General features: G+C 47.8%; 1 protein-coding gene across 2 annotated transcripts in view; it reads right to left on the reverse strand.

Moving 5' to 3' along the window:
• Nucleotides 1–17,331, reverse strand: part of LOC146782864 (monocarboxylate transporter 13-like) — a 131,961-nt gene that overhangs the window by 114,115 nt on the left and 515 nt on the right. The window lies entirely within an intron of this gene.

Consider the following 17,331-nt stretch of genomic DNA (forward strand, 5'->3'; position numbering starts at 1 on the left):
TTTAAGGGCCAGCCCTCGCCTAGCAAAGCAGTGCGAAGAGATACACTATGCACCGGGCTCCTTTCAGAGGCGGTCTATCCGTTTAAGGGCCAGCCCTCACCTAGCAAAGCAGTGCAAAGAGTTACACTATGCACCGGGCTCCTTTCAGAGGCGGTCTATCCGTTTGAGGGCCTCGCCTAGCAAAGCAGTGCGAAGAGTTACACTATGCACTAGGCTCCTTTCAGAGGCGGTCTATCCGTTTAGGGGCCAGCCTTCGCCTAGCAAACCAGTGCGAAGAGTTACACTATGCACCGGGCTCCTTTCAGAGGCGTCTATCCGTTTGAGGGCCTCGCCTAGCAAAGCAGTGTGAAGTGTTACACTATGCACCGGGCTACTTTCAGAGGCGGTCTATCTGTTTGAAGGCCTCGCCTAGCAAAGCAGTGTGAAGTGTTACACTATGCACCGGGCTCCTTTCAGAGGCGTCTATCCGTTTAAGGGCCAGCCCTCGCCTAGCAAAGCAGTGCAAAGAGTTACACTATGCACCGGGCTCCTTTCAGAGATGTCTATCCGTTTAAGGGCCAGCCATCGCCTAGCAAAGCAGTGCGAAGAGTTACACTATGCACCGGGCTCCTTTCAGAGGCGGTCTATCCGTTTAAGGGCCAGCCCTCGCCTAGCAAAGCAGTGCGAAGAGTTACACTATACACGGGGCTCCTTTCAGAGGCGTCTATCCGTTTAAGGGCCAGCCCTCGCCTAGCAAAGCAGTGCGAAGAGTTACACTATGCACCAGGCTCCTTTCAGAGGCGTCTATCCGTTTAAGGGCCAGCCCTCGCCTAGCAAAGCAGTGCGAAGAGTTACACTATGCACCGGGCTCCTTTCAGAGGCGGTCTATCCGTTTAAGGGCCAGCCTTCGCCTAGCAAAGCAGTGCGAAGAGTTACACTATGCACCGGGCTCCTTTCAGAGGCGTCTATCCGTTTAAGGGCCAGCCCTCGCCTAGCAAAGCAGTGCGAAGAGTTACACTATGCACCAGGCTCCTTTCAGAGGCGTCTATCCGTTTAAGGGCCAGTTGAACAGTTCTGAGGAATGTATGTCACAATATTGTGTTTTAATATGGCCTTGCAAAGATGCTATGTACTAGACACAATATGGACTACCAAAACAGGGACTAGTTAAGTACATAATATGGTTTATAGATATATTATTCTGATCTATATAGTGTGTAACACTTTTCCCTGCCAGGGCCAGCCCTTGGGTTCTGTGTGATGGTTGGCCTGTGTTTACCCTCCGGAGAGGTGTTGTTCTGCTCGTGGTATCCGAAGAGCGGCTGGAATGTTTCGGCCTATTGTCTGTTTTTTAAACCTTCCTCGGGCTCAAACCTAAACATGTGTCTCAGCCTAGAAACTGCAGTAAAGTTGAACTTGACGTGCCCTGTGGCTACCTCTGACCCCAGCAACTTATGTAACTCAAATATCTAGAGCAAAGGGCGAGGGATGGCGGCGACCAGGTTGCAAAGAATGAAAACAGGCGTAAACCAGAACAGGTGTAAGCTGCACTCTCTCAGGTGAGATTCAGTTGTCCCCTCTAAGGCAGGTGTCATTTAACTCGCTTGAAGAGACACGTGACATTGAAGAGTGGCCACAAACACAGCTCACTACTCTCTGATTTCCTCTTCTCACGTGTGAGATGTAAGGTTAGAAAATCCAGAGAACTGCCTACCCCCGTCCTCCAGTGAAGCTGGGTGCAAGCCCTCCCCCCCCCCACACACACCCTCCCCCCACCCCCCAGCAGGGATCCGTGCTTGACCCAAGGTCACAGCTTCCAGTTCTAGCGGGCCACTCGGCACTTCATCCTCCTGGTGACGACTCATCTCGTTTGCACGGGATTTACGTCATCACTCATCCGACATAACAGGTGTAATTTAATTTTTAAAGTACGACTGCGTGATCTGCGGGGGCATCTGTTCGGTTCGGGCTGTGCGAGTCGCCTGTGCATTGTACAGTGGACGATTCTTAATCCGGAGTACATCAACCCCTCCTTAACAGGGCAGGCCCCTGGTTTATGTCACTCCTGCCAGCACTCTGTTTAACCACATGTTATTCGTGGGCGGGGGCGTCCTGCGGGCGTGCGGAAATGTGAAATACGGAGCGATGCGAGATGCCGCCAGCGCTGGACTCCGACACATATATAAGGAGTTATATATGTGTAAATCCTCGTTAATTGCATCCGCGGGGAGCCCGGGTATCCAAGCTCTTAACCACGCCCCGGATCATGAGAGGCGCCTGCTGTAAGCTTATTTGTGCACGCAGCGCTTTCCGCCAGAGACTCTTGAAGCTTTGTAGCGCTATATGTTACAGGTGTCACTGAACTGAACTCGCTTGCAGTGAACTGATTAACTCCTGTCTTCCGGACACACACACAGGACCAGCCCATGGCACTCTGGGCCCAGGACTGGGGCGCCAATGTTCTGAGGGGCGCAGCAGGGGGCTGCCCATGGGCGTCCGCAGGGGGGGGGGGGGGCAAGGAGGGGCGCTTGCCCCCCCCCCCCTCGCTCCAGTCCTGTCAAGTGCCACGCATCGCACTGAAATGCATTGTCACCGTCACGCATATCTGTGTTTTGCCTCAGCCAGGGCCGGCTCTAGGCATGGGCAGCTGCCCAGGGCTCCGCGTGGGGCCTCGCACCTTTACAGACTCCAGACTATTGAGGCCCAGGGGGCCCCCTAAGAGTTTACATTTTTTCTTCGTTTGAATTATCTCCGCTGCAGGCCTGTCTCTGTGGGCCCTATGGCTGCATCTGCACGTTGATGACAGCACTTAGACCGTTTATTGAAGCGCCCCTGCTGTGAAGGGTGCCCTGCCCCTGTACCAATGAAAACAGAATACCCTGCTGGGCGCAGAACAAAAGATAGAACGGGGCATCACCATGGAAACTGCTCCCCTAGGACAAGTGGAAAGAGAGCAGAGAGGGGGATTAAAGGGTTAAGACACACTGAACAGAGTGGGGGGGGCAGATAGGTGTGCTACGCAGTGAGACAAGAGGTGCAGAATCTGAGTGTAAACGTGGATGGAGCAGGGTTCAAAGTCTGCTGGGTCTCTCAAGTCTCAGACCCCAGTGAATTGAAATGGACATTCAAAAGGGCCCTATAGTCATGTCCTTAGGTTCGCCTGCAAAAACATGGATCCAGTGTCTGCACCATGAATGAAAGTTCTGAAAAGCCGGTGATGAGACGGGCCGCTCTCCATTTTTGCCCTCACCCTCAGAGTGAAAAACAAACCTTAACTCTGCAGCAGGGCCCCCCTCCACTGTCCTCTAATGAAACTTCAAAGAGACTCGCTCTAGTTCTTTCACGTCAGAACCGCGGCACATTCAATGGTATATACAAGGAAGCCGTAGAGTAGACATTGCTTATTCATCTTATGCAACTAATAACCACTGACAAAGCCAATAGTCCAAGCTTCTTGAAGGTGTCATTTTACTTGTTGCAATATTTATCCGGAGGCAATGAATGAAGCAGCGAAATACCAGTCGGGCGGCGCACTATGCTATGTACAGCTTTATATAGGTTACATGTTTTTAAGCCACACCCTTAATTACATCAGCCATGCCCATTTGAAAGACCCCCCAGTTGTTTCATCCCACTTAAAGCCCTGCTGTCAGGTCAGTATGTAGGCCCTGTTTTCGGGCTAGTTGTTGACCTGCTTTGTGGTCAGGTGAGCCGGTTTCTACTGTTGATTTTTATGAAATTAAAGCAAACATGGCCTGCAGCAAACTCAAATCAGTGCCGTCTTCCATACCTTACAAAAAACGTACACAGCATAGCTTTACAAGTTCAAAGCTGCCCTAGTTTGCAAACATGAGACGCTTTTCTAGCTAACTAACTCACTATAGGGGGCCCCTTTTATTTTGGTGCTGGACCTTTTTTCTTTCCCAGTCTGATGCTGCATGTTTGGCAGGGCCACTGGAATTATGCGATTGTGCGGCAGCGGCGACTTCTGCAGAATTATGCATTTGACGCATTTGCCACATAATGCATCTTCTGCTGCATAATCTAAGGATTTTAACAACAAAATTGTGTTCTATCTCAAATGGTTCAAAAGTTACTAAAAATGCAGCAACATGTCTTGCTGCATGTGGGAAGGCCCTTTGAAAATCTGGAATAGTCAACTTTCTGTTTCCCACTGCTAAATTCGGGTGTTAAATTGGTACTAATGGGGAGCAACCGCTGCCCAAACAGTGTTGCCAAGTTTAAAAATGGCATAAAAATGAAGTAATACTATTTCAAAATGTGTTGGATTATGCCGCATAATTTGTCTTTTCTTGCCACATAATTTACTCACCCTGTCACATAATTTAGCCCTCTCCTGCCACATAATTCCAGTGGTCCTGATGTTAGGGTAATCCATGGCAGTGATTTTGTTCCAGTGTATTTCACATCCTTTACTTAATCTTGCATTCCCCAAGTGTGCCAGCTTTTTCCAGCATGTGTGTTTCTGTATTTCATTTCACAGCATATTACTCTTCTTGTATGATATACCCTTTGTACTGAGTCGCCTCCAGGTGTTTATAACAGGCTACAGTTGAGCACTTTGGAGTTGAGGATGCAGGCAGTACAACTTTCATACTGTGCCTGTCTGTGGGTCAAAAAAGGTGTTCAGATTACATGACCATTCAAAATATGGCCTCTCTGCAGAGCACAAAGAGCAATGGTCCTGCATTCCAGTTGTGATCCTATGCAAACGTGTGTAAAGGAGCTACTTATTGGTCAAAACAACAAGGTGAAAGGAAAATAATTTATTGTTACACATTTAGCTTAAAAAGCTAACAACCATTGACAAAACCCAGTCACGGCCAGCATGAATCGCGGGTATGGGGGTCGCGGGGGGGAGTGGTTTAATTTTAATTATTAAAAAAATAACTTTCCTTAAGCGGCCCGAACCGATCCCATGTCGTCTCTGCTTAGGGGCCTCACATGTTCCTATTCTGCCCGGGGCCCCACATATCCTAGGACCGGCCCTAGTCTCAGCTGTCACATAAGCTTCGGCTCTTGCACTGTGAGGAGCTAAGTCAGTGCTGGAAGGCTCGCGCTCACAGTGACAAGGGAACTGCAGTGTCTATGATGGATAAACTGACCTGTGATCAGATTACTCGCATCTCGGCATGGCTGACTGACAGCCTGACGTCATGACCCCATGATCCGAAGTAGTCAAAGTCGACCAGTCAGGCGCAGCGGAGGACGTCATATTCTGCAGCCGGAGAGCGGGAATATTCTAGGAAGGGCCGGTGCCGCACCGCGCTGGCTGCTTTGCGGGCGGCGTCTTAATAACAGAAAAAAACCTGTTTGCAAGAGTTTCTTTCGCATGAAGGGAAACGTCACAGCTCCGACAGTATCGAACTGGAAAAGTTGATATGTGTTCAGAGAGCACGTCCTGAGGCGGAGGCTTGACAGCGTCAGCGTGGAGGGGAAGATGCACTCTGCAGCAGGAAGAGAGGCTCCGCCGAAGGCAGGGTGAACCGGCAAAGCATATATGCAGTAAGGCGTCTGTGTTTTTAAAATGACATAATGGATTCTGTTTGCTACAGAGTACGTGCTAGTCTCTTAGTTTATTAACTGGTGTTAACTATCTGAACTCGCAGTAGTAGAGGGCTGCGCACCGCACCCCGGGGCCGCTCGCTTAGTTATACTTGTGTGACATTTGTGAAATGCATTTTAAAATATTTGTCAGCCTGCTGCACTGTGACCGCTATGTGTCGTTCACAGGCTCTCCTGAGGCTTGCCCAGCAATCATGCTATCACGCACATGCTCACTTTGGCGGCCGGAGTCTGTGAGTCAGCAAACTCAAATTCATTTATGATATAGGCCTGCGGCAGTTGAGATCTGTGTTAGGGCCTCTCACACCCTGTTATAGTCTGGGCCCAGGTCCCATGTGGGACAGAGAGACCAGCATGGAGTTTAGTGATTCTTCTGTCCTGGTTTATTATTTGAGCTCTCTCCAAACAGCCGCAACGCCACCAGTTCACAGACAGTTACTCTCATCTGCGTGCGTCGTGACTGTCACTTGAGACAGACTACTTTTGCACTTACCTGCGTGTATCTGGATCTGACGGTGGGGTGTTGGATTTAGGGGTCTTTCGACACTTGCTGTGCTGCAGGCTTTAAGCAGCAATACAGGCGGACAGAATACCCGACTGAAGACCACGCTGCTTCAGTGCCATGGACACAAAAACAAACTTCAATCTTTGGCTGAAGTGTCGTCTGGTGGATTCACACTTGGAGTGTAACTGGTCACTCGCAGTGTGAGACTAGAGAGAATTATGCCAGGACATGAGGGTAGGCTCTGGTGATGCTCATGCCACTACAACTCTGAATGCCTCATGTGCACCCAGCAATACCCCTTCTACATTAGTGGGGTCCAGTAAAGATCTGTGCTCTGTACTAAACTGTTGTCTTGTATTGCCAGTGGCTCTTATTGCACAGCTGCGCCCCAGTGGTTCTACAGTCTAAACGCAGGTCCTTGCTCTTTTTGGTGTTAATTCTTAGCGGAGCCATGTGACCTGCTTTCTAGATGTCCACAGCTGCCCAGGTTTTAGATTGCTATGTGTAACATTTTCATAATTTCATTCTAATTATGAGTCAGTTGCAGCAGTTTGATATCTTCTTAGAATTTCTCATTGCTCAAATGGGTCTAATTTCTGATATTTATGTTTCCTTTGTCTTCATTGCTTGATTTTTGCTCGCAAGAAAGTCACTCATAGTCGTTGAAATGTCACTCATAATCACACTGAAATTATGAAAATGCCACACATAGCAATCTGAAACCTTGGCAGCTATGTGGATCGCCGGTCCGTCCGGTGTGGGACGTACTGGGGGTGACGTGGATGGTGTGGCCAGGTGGCAGCAGCGACGCGGGCGGCCTGGCGCCATTATTTTTTGTAACGGTGGTACTCCTGCAGCCCTGTGACACGCTGGGCTGCAGGAGTGCGATGTTACCAAAAATAATAGCGCTTGGCCCACGAGGTGTGGGCCGTGCAGGTGCCGGTGCCGAATTTGCCTCGGTGCAACTGAAATCAGTTTTTAAATGTGTGCATTTGTTACTTAGAATTTGTTCTATATGATGATTTTATTCTATCAATAAGATTTTGAGTTCACTTTTTGACAGGCCAAGGCCATAGTATAATGCATAAAAAATATAACCATGTTTTATCACGTGATGTGCCCCACAAAGCTTGCAAACTAGCAGAGCTACTTGCACAAGGATCTTGAGTGCTTCAGACATTTGCTACACAAAGTAGCCTTGCTCTTTGCGCTATCGACGCTACGTCCAGCGAGGAATGCTTTCTTGAAGCCCTGTCTCTTTAATTCACCAACTGGGAACACCTGATTTACTAGCCCAAAATTTTCCCCCAGTAATTGGCGGTCAAGGTGGGGAGGGGAGAGAAGGCCTGGAAAATGCTGCGGAGTCCTCCGTGGGGCTGCAAAGGCATCATCGCTTCCACCTCCAGAGAAAAAAAAGGAATATCCTTTGGACAAAGCAAATTTTATACAGACGATGATCCCTCCATGCACTACACTGAAATCTAATTTCTCCATTTTCCACACATTCGTCCATACAGAGGAAGATTGAACTACATATAATCATCAGATAAACAATACAAAACCGGTATTAAAAAACTAGAAATTAATTTATTAATTATTCAAGATACAGGTAAAAAAGGGACAGAAAATCAATAGACATGATTTCTCACAGTGTTCATTAACAGCAGTCCTTAATAAAAAACAAAAATATCAGTAATAAAATTTAAGACAATAAAAGAACAAGAGTCACTGACACAGACAAGTACAATATGTCATTAAACGGTTTACGCATCCGTGGTAACAGTACATGGGGCGTGGAACCTGGTACTTTATGGTTTGTACTCGTTGGCCGCCGCCCATGTGCACGGATTGTGTAGTTAAATGGGCATCAACGCGTTTCGATGGGTAAATTATATCTACATCTTTCTCAAGACCAAACGCTTGACTCTCTTATATTTAAAAACTTGCAAAATGACCAGGTAAACACCTATTGTTGGTGAGGCAAGCCACCATCCGTGGGCTAAACCAATATTTTTATATTAGCTGAGGGAATGAACTCCTATGGTAAATCAGACTAACCCTGCAGCTTATCTTTCTTTTACTTATACTTTTCCTTTCAAATCTATAGGTTGTAACTGATATGGCCAAGTTATATCATTTATATCCATGCATAACATAAAAAGCGCTCTTAAACATGGGCTTCAATTGGAATTCCATAGAGCAGATTATCAAGCCCATTATCGCCGTTTTAGCGACAGTTTTCTGCCGCTAAAGCGGCGATAATTTTATCGCCTATCTTGATAATATGCCCCATAGTACCCTCAACATGACCCTACCTGACAATAAAGATGAATGAAGGCAGGACAGGTGTTTAGCCCGCTGAGCACTCCGGGGAGCCGAATGCTCCTTTTGGGCACAGACAGCTGGCACCTGAGGCACGCAGCCTTTGGTGCCACTTCAGAACACTGTCTCACAGGCAAGCAGCCCTTGGTGCCGCTTCAGAACACTGTCTAACAGGCACGAGCCAATGTTTGGTGCCGCTTCAGAACACTGTCTCACAGGCACGAGCCAATGTTTGGTGCCGCTTCAGGACACTGTCTCACGGGCACGAGACAATGTTTGGTTCCGCTTCAGAACACTGTCTCACGGGCACCAGCCAATGTTTGGTGCCGCTTTAGAACACTGCCTCACGGGCACAAGCCAATGTTTGCTGCCGCTTCAGAACACTGTCTCACGGGCACGAGCCAATGTTTGCTGCCGCTTCAGAACACTGTCTCACAGGCACGAGGCAATGTTTGGTGCCGTTCAGAACACTGTCTCACAGGCACGAGGCAATGTTTGGTGCCGCTTCAGAACACTGTCTCACAGACATGAGGCAATGTTTGGTGCCGCTTCAGAACACTGTCTCACAGGCACGAGGCATTGTTTGGTGCCGCTTCAGAACATGTCTCACAGGCACGAGGCAATGTTTGGTGCTGCTTCAGAACACTGTCTCACTGGCACGAGGCAATGTTTGGTGCTGCTTCAGAACACTGTCTCACTGGCACGAGGCAATGTTTGGTGCCGCTTCAGAACACTGTATCACAGGCACGAGGCAATGTTTGGTGCCGCTTCAGAACACTGTCTCACAGGCACGAGCCAATGTTTGGTGCCGCTTCAGAACACTGTCTCACAGGCACGAGGCAGTGTTTGGTGCTGCTTCAAAACACTGTCTCACAGGCACGAGGCAATGTTTGGTGCCGCTTCAGAACACTGTCTCACGGGCACGAGGCAATGTTTGGTGCCGCTTCAGAACACTGTCTCACGGGCACGAGGCAATGTTTGGTGCCGCTTCAGAACACTGTCTCACAGGCACGAGGCAATGTTTGGTGCCGCTTCAGAACACTGTCTCACGGGCACGAGGCAATGTTTGGTGCTGCTTCAGAACACTGTCTCACAGGCACGAGGCAATGTTTGGTGCCGCTTCAGAACACTGTCTCACGGGCACGAGCCAATGTTTGCTGCCGCTTCAGAACACTGTCTCACAGGCACGAGGCAATGTTTGGTGCCGTTCAGAACACTGTCTCACAGGCACGAGGCAATGTTTGGTGCCGCTTCAGAACACTGTCTCACAGGCACGAGGCATTGTTTGGTGCCGCTTCAGAACATGTCTCACAGGCACGAGGCAATGTTTGGTGCTGCTTCAGAACACTGTCTCACTGGCACGAGGCAATGTTTGGTGCTGCTTCAGAACACTGTCTCACTGGCACGAGGCAATGTTTGGTGCCGCTTCAGAACACTGTCTCACAGGCACGAGGCAGTGTTTGGTGCTGCTTCAAAACACTGTCTCACGGGCACGAGCCAATGTTTGGTGCCGCTTCAGAACATTGTCTCACAGGCACGAGGCAATGTTTGGTGCCGCTTCAGAACACTGTCTCACGGGCACGAGGCAATGTTTGGTGCCGCTTCAGAACACTGTCTCACAGGCACGAGGCAATGTTTGGTGCCGCTTCAGAACACTGTCTCACGGGCACGAGCCAATGTTTGGTGCCGTTCAGAACACTGTCTCACAGGCACGAGCCAATGTTTGGTGCCGTTCAGAACACTGTCTCACAGGCACGAGCCAATGTTTGGTACCGCTTCAGAACACTGTCTCGCAGGCACGAGGCAATGTTTGGTGCCGTTCAGAACACTGTCTCACAGGCACGAGCCAATGTTTGGTACCGCTTCAGAACACTGTCTCGCAGGCACGAGGCAGTGTTTGGTGCTGCTTCGGAACACTGTCTCACGAGCATGAGCCAATGTTTGGTGCCGCTTCAGAACACTATCTCACAGGCACGAGGCAATGTTTGGTGCCGTTCAGAACACTGTCTCATGGGCACGAGGCAATGTTTGGTGCCGCTTCAGAACACTGTCTCACGGGCACTAGGCAATGTTTGGTGCCGCTTCAGAACACTGTCTCACGGGCACGAGGCAATGTTTGGTGCCGCTCAGAACACTGTCTCACAGGCACGCGACAATGTTTGGTGCCGCTTCAGAACACTGTCTCACGGGCACGAGGCAATGTTTGGTGCCGCTTCAGAACACTGTCTCACGGGCACGAGGCAATGTTTGGTGCCGCTTCAGAACACTGTCTTACGGGCACGAGGCAATGTTTGGTGCCGCTTCAGAACACTGTCTTACGGGCACGAGGCAATGTTTGGTGCCGCTCAGAACACTGTCTCACAGGCACGCGACAATGTTTGGTGCCGCTCAGAACACTGTCTCACAGGCACGCGACAATGTTTGGTGCCGCTTCAGAACACTGTCTCACGGGCACGAGGCAATGTTTGGTGCCGCTTCAGAACACTGTCTTACGGGCACGAGGCAATGTTTGGTGCCGCTCAGAACACTGTCTCACAGGCACGAGACTATGTTTGGTGCCGCTTCAGAACACTGTCTCACAGGCACGAGGCAAAACTAAAGGTGGAGCACTGAAAACAATGACCTGAAGTTTGCCAAAGCACAGCTTTTATCATAATAGTTTTTAAAGTACATTACAATAAACTATTTTGATGCACTATAAAAATGATGACAAAAAAAAACAAAACAGTGCTTTAGGCAAACTTCAGAACACTGTTTTCAATGTTCCACGGTTACACCAGTGGCTTAGCAAGGGTACCATGGGCCCTGGTGCCAGCAAAGAGCACGAGCCATCCATCCAGCAATCTTAATAGGAAATCCAGCCAGAATGTTGGTGCAGATGCCCCCTAACAGCTCTGGACCCCAGTGCACAGCACCTGCTGTACAACTGGTGGCTATGCCCCTGCACTCCCCCGCCTCCTACGCTTATGTCTCCTTTCTCACTCTCTCCCCCTTCAGACGGTATTTCAACCCCCTTCATTCACCCCACCTAAGTATTGCCCCATCTCTTTTCCTGAACCCTCTTTCCTACTCCCCAGCAGCCTCTTTCTCTTTGTAGCAGCCTTTCTCATCCTCTTGTTAGAGGGAGCACATGCAGCAGGCCACTTTTCAAGTGCTGGCATATTGTACTTTGTAGTTCTTGCTAAAGCGGAATGGGGATGTGGTGGCTTCTTTTACAGGAAAAGGTGATGTCGTTTTTCTGTTACGGAGATAAAAAGTGGTACATGGACTCGGCCTCCACAACGCTTTGAACTGAGCGGCCTGCGCTCCATGGGCTGCATGTGCATGTACCAGTATCATGCTTCATACACATTACTCAGCTGCGAGGCTGCAGCTCCTAAAAAGCATTCCAAGCAGTAGACTTCACATTCGGGCCCCTTATATCTTGTGGCTCCGGTGCCACTACACTAGCTGCACAATTGATACCGGCGACCCCGATTTATACCACTTTTTAAGTATGAACGCTGACTCCCTAGCACCATGTCCATTCAGGGCCGTGTTGACTGCAGCCTGCCTTAGGCCTGAGTAGGGAGCGGTGACTGTTCTGAGAGTAACCTGCATTACTCACGGATGTATTCCTCCTGGCAGCAGTCAGCTATGAGAGAGCAGGTGAGGGAGGGGAGTCGCTTCCTGAGATGGCCGCAATCTACAATGGTAGGTGCAAAAAACAGGGTTTAAACATATGTGGTAGGCAATGGAGCTCTCATCAAGTGTGCGTGTTGTGTATCTTAAATCCACGTCAGACGGTGCCACAGTTGGGGGTGAACCTTTAACCCCCTACGTGATTGACCAACGGTCATACAGAATAGCAGCTAGCCTGTGCACACGTATGCAGTATCAACACAGTATTACATATATACAGTGGAAATTGAGACGAATAGTCTTGAGTAGTATTTTCTCTTTAATCCAGAACGGTTGCCCAGAGAACACGTGTTTCGTCTGGGATAGTACCCCAGGACTTCTTCAGGGCTTCTGGCAAAATAACTTGGCTCATGACCTCTCTGCCGGTTGTACTTCCGTCCCGGCTGATGAAGTGAAGTGAGTGTTCTTCAAATGACTTCAGTCCGAGAATGAGGACCTTGAGATGGAGCCAAGTGTGGAGGCTTCACTGAGTTAATAAAGGCGCGTTGGATTCAAAGGGCCCGAACCTCGTCGAGATTCGGGCCCTTTGAATCCAGCGCGCCTTTTTTAACTCAGTGAAGCCTCCACACTCAGCTCCATCTCAAGGTCCTCATTCTCGGACTGAAGTCATTTGAAGAACACTCACTTCCCTTCACCAGCCAGAACGGAAGTACAACCGGCAGAGAGGTCATCAGCCAAGTTATTTTGCCAGAAGCCCTGAAGAAGTCCTGGGGTACTTCCCCAGACGAAACACGTGTTGACTGGGCAACCGTTCTGGATTAAAGAGAAAATACTACTCAAGACTATTCGTCTCAATTTCCACTGTATACATGTAATACTGTGTTGATACTGCATACGTGTGCACAGGCTGGCTGCTACAATGGTAGGTGCTTTTGGTGGTTCCATGGACTCAATTATGTATCAGGCAGCACTGTAGGAGGGAGAGCCAAAGACTCAGCAGGGTGCTCCCTTCGCGGGTAACACGCTGTTGTGCAGCAAAGAAGATGATAAAGCAGGCTTGCTTCTCCGGCCTGGTTAACTGGTTCCTTCCTTCACGTGGACCCAGGATCCGTTTGTCTGCTCAGCACAACAGCAAACTCAGAGTCGCACTGTCTGACAATCAAACCACCAGGACAGAAGAAGTGGAATGGTTGGCATACCCCTAAATTAAACCCCACAACATACTACTCCACCACACAAAATGCCATTCCACATAATTACACACCACATAATTCCAGAACACCCAATACCACACAATTACTATCTACTTGTTTCCATTACATACTATGCCACATAATTCCACTACACAAATTCACTCAACAATTACACCACACACAATTTCACCACTTACAATTCCAAACCATATATTTCCACTCCACACCCAGGGCTTTAAATGGGATGAAAAAACTGGAGGTGGTCTCTCAAAGGGGCGTAGCCAATGTATTTGAGGATTTAAGGGCGTGCCTTAAAAACACATTAGCTAGAAATTTGTGCTTAGCATAGTGTGCCGCCCGACTTGTATTTTGCTGCTTCTGTCATTGCGTCCAGATATATGATACAACAAGTAACATCATACCTACAACAAGTCAGGACTATTGGCTTTGTCAGTGGTTGTTAGTTCCATAAAATAAAAAAGGAGCAACTATGGCTTGTATATAATATTTAAAAAGTTTCCACTTAAAGCCCTGGTGGCACCACGACAATGTTGCTGCTCCTGAGTTTCAAAAAGAGAAGGGAAATCTAGAGAGAAAAGAACTCCCTTTAAAGGATTCCCCTTCCCCCAACAATGCTCACCTGGCATGACGTCATGCCGCAATTTCTCCACTAGTGAGAAGTGAGCAGTGTGAGCACGCGCACATCGATGTGCCTGCGGTCACGGCACGATCGCCTGTGCCAGCTCACAAAACAGAGCCCGATGGAGACACGTTTCGAGGCCCCCTTTAAAAAACTGCCAGTTCTCAGCACCGGTGAGACCCGGCCCACTTAAAGCCCTGCCCACACTACATATATCCACTCAAATCCAAAACACATGCGTAAAACATGTTCTTATTTACAGCGCCAATACCTCTAACTCTCACAAATGCAAGCAATTTGAATTGCAAATGCTTGTTTAATTTTAGGAAAACAGTCCCCTACTTTTTGTCAAAAATCAACCGTGCAGGACGGTTTATTCCGGGAGTTAAAAAACTTCAGCTGAAGTTTCATTCAGGGATCCTCTTGAGCTGTGAAACCAAGGGAGAGGCAGACAGCTAAACAAGCCTTCCTGCCAGGGTGCCTGCTTGCCTGAAAGAAATGTAAATGTGGACAAATGCTCAATCTGCAAATGTAAAGGGCGCCTGGAAGCCAGTATTGGCTTTAATTGATGGAATCACTTGACGCTTCCTGGTGAGACACATTAATTCATCTTGAGGGGTATTGTAAGGGAGCTACAAGCTAATCTGTAAAGTGTGTGCTTTTAAAAGACAGTTCATAAAAAAAACTGCACTATTACAGCCTGCAAAAAATCTATATTTTGAAAACACTTATCTTAAACCTTTTTGCACATTCTGTAGCAGCTTATCTTATACAGTGTGTGCAAGTTTAACAGAATGACTTGTATGTTCACAGTGTCAAGTCAAGTCAAGTCAACAAATAGCTTTATTCGGTTAATAATTAAAACCATCAAAGCATACACAAAATTTCATTTGCAAATAGTTACATTTGAAAATAATTAACAAAGGAGTTTCAAACAATGCGCAGTTCACAAATATACATAAGAACGTGTTTGAACAAATAATTGGTGAATATTGACATTAAAAAGTAAGGCAGGCCAAAATTTATAAAACTATTTCATGGTTTCAAGAGAAAAGGGTAAAAAGGCCCGGTCTCGGACTGTCAAACATACTGAAAAATAGGACTAGGATATATTAAACTACATTCGATTTCTACTTCTAATAGCCCCCGAAAGATAGCTGGCAACTCCGAAACAGACAAAAGGAGAACCCAGCATTTGCAGGAATACCAATGCGGGCCTTACTTGCTCAAAGTGACATTTCTTAAAAATGGGGCAAATAAATTTCTTACGTAACAGGGTGTAAAATTTACAGAAGAAAATCATATGCAGCGTATTTTGTTCGGAGGCATTATCACAGGGACAGGGGCCCAAGGTGCCCTCTTTAAAGAAGCCCTTCGGGTGTGCTAGGAGCCAAGGTAACATGCCATGTTTAAACCTAATCAATAAGAACAAGTGAAAAGGATTATTTATATAGGTCAAGTATGGCTGAATCTCATTGCCCATGCTTAACATGACAAATCTCCTAACGGACGGTAGCCAGTATTGGCTTTAATTGATGGAATCACTTGACGCTTCCTGGTGAGACACATTAATTCATCTTGAGGGGTAGTGTAAGGGAGATACAAGCTAATCTGTAAAGTGTGTGCTTTTAAAAGACAGTTCATAAAAAAAACTGCACTATTACAGCCTGCAAAAAATCTATATATTGAAAACACTTATCTTAAACCTTTTTGCACATTCTGTAGCAGCTTATCTTATACAGTGTGTGCAAGTTTAACAGAATGACTTGTATGTTCACAGTGCTTTCTGTCACAGACTGGGACCTCGTAGCACTAAGCGTACACAAGTCACTGTTTTCCACTGCACCAACCAGGATTAGAGGTTTCATAATGTACACTAGTGTATTTCCCACTGATTAACATATTAATTTTCATTTAATCTGTGTTACTTTATATGTAGTTACCGGAAGGTGAAAGGCTGAACAAACGTAGAGAATATTTTGTTTTTCTAGCAACGCCCACATGCTCACTCAACCCGCCCCCCCCCCTTGCAGCAGCATCACAGTTCCCATGTTGTTTTATGCCCTTCGCCCACTATATGCGTCACACAGCGTGCCCCCCTCACCAGTATTCATGTGCCTCTGTGCATTTTCTGTTATTGCAACATACATATCACACAATCAATCAATTAGCAATTGTATAGCGCAGCACTGTCACCGTTAGGGGTATCTGGGCGCTGAGGATGCGACTGTAGTGAGCCACCCGGCCACAACACGCCTCACTGACATCACACGTAGCCCGAGGGAATAAATAAAAGCGCGCCTGGCTGCTCGAGGTCAGAGTGCACTGGTACCCCAAGCATCTATGTGGGCGCCGTCTGTGGGCGCATTCATAACCTGGGCAGAGCTAGACAGAGAGGGCCCGGCCAGAGCCCACAGCGACGTCAGGATAAAGGTCAGAAACACAACAAGGAACATAAGCCTAAAACAACCCATTCCAATTGGCTTTAACAATTCTTGTTACTAGTATCAGACAAATGAGTAACAGCAATTATTTTGCAGTGGATAATTAGAATTAAAACTGTTTGAATTCTGAAAATAGGAAACAGTGAATGAAACATTACTAAGGACTGTGGATTGTGGAGTGGTCTGTGGAGTGTCTCTTATCACTTCTTTCCTCCCCTTCACACCACTTTCCTCAGTTAAACTGTTTCACCTTTTTCCTCCAAACACCTCTTTGAAGCCCTCCGTGTGTATATCTTACGCCCCCTCTCTTCATCACTGTCTTTTCACTCTGTCCTCCTGCCTTTACTTTCTCGTGTTACCTCTTCGGCTCACACACATGCACACACCGTCTCTTTCCCTCCTCACCTGTAAACACCTTTTCTTTTGCTCTGGTGCTGTCAACATTTCAACATTTATACATACCCCCTCCACACACTTTCACATACAAAGTTTGTTACACCGGGCACATACAAAGTTTGTTACACCGGGCACATATCTGACCACTGTGCTCTGTGCACTCTGCAGAGAGGCCAAAGACTGGATGAGCATACATTCTGAAGCTCTTTATGACCCGCGGGCAGGCACAGTGAGAACCCTCAGCCTCGACTCCCGCCGTCTTTATCGTGCCCGGTCATGGACAGTCACTCACATGTGAGCTAACGAAGACGCCCAGGGGCGGCTCGGTTGGCGGCGTGCACTACATAGGGGTCCCGTGACACATGTAGAAAACTACGGAAACACAACATCTGTAAAAGCAAACACCTTAGGGGATCACTATGAAATAAACCGTGAAAAGGTGTCAGAAACTAGAGAGCTGACCTGGACTCTTTGGACAGCTGCAGTCAGAGCTAAGAATTCAAGCGGGGTGTTCCCTGTTGAGGACATGAATATAGGGTCGAAAAGAGACCGTTTCTAAGTCAGTTCGTAACTCCTGCCGTGTCCGTGAAAGAAAAGTCCAGAACCGGAAAGACTCATCGAGGAGTGGTTGGAATGGCCTCTGGG

The sequence above is a fragment of the Triturus cristatus genome, chromosome 12 (assembly GCF_964204655.1).
Source record: "Triturus cristatus chromosome 12, aTriCri1.1, whole genome shotgun sequence".
In the NCBI taxonomy this organism is placed as follows: domain Eukaryota; kingdom Metazoa; phylum Chordata; class Amphibia; order Caudata; family Salamandridae; genus Triturus; species Triturus cristatus.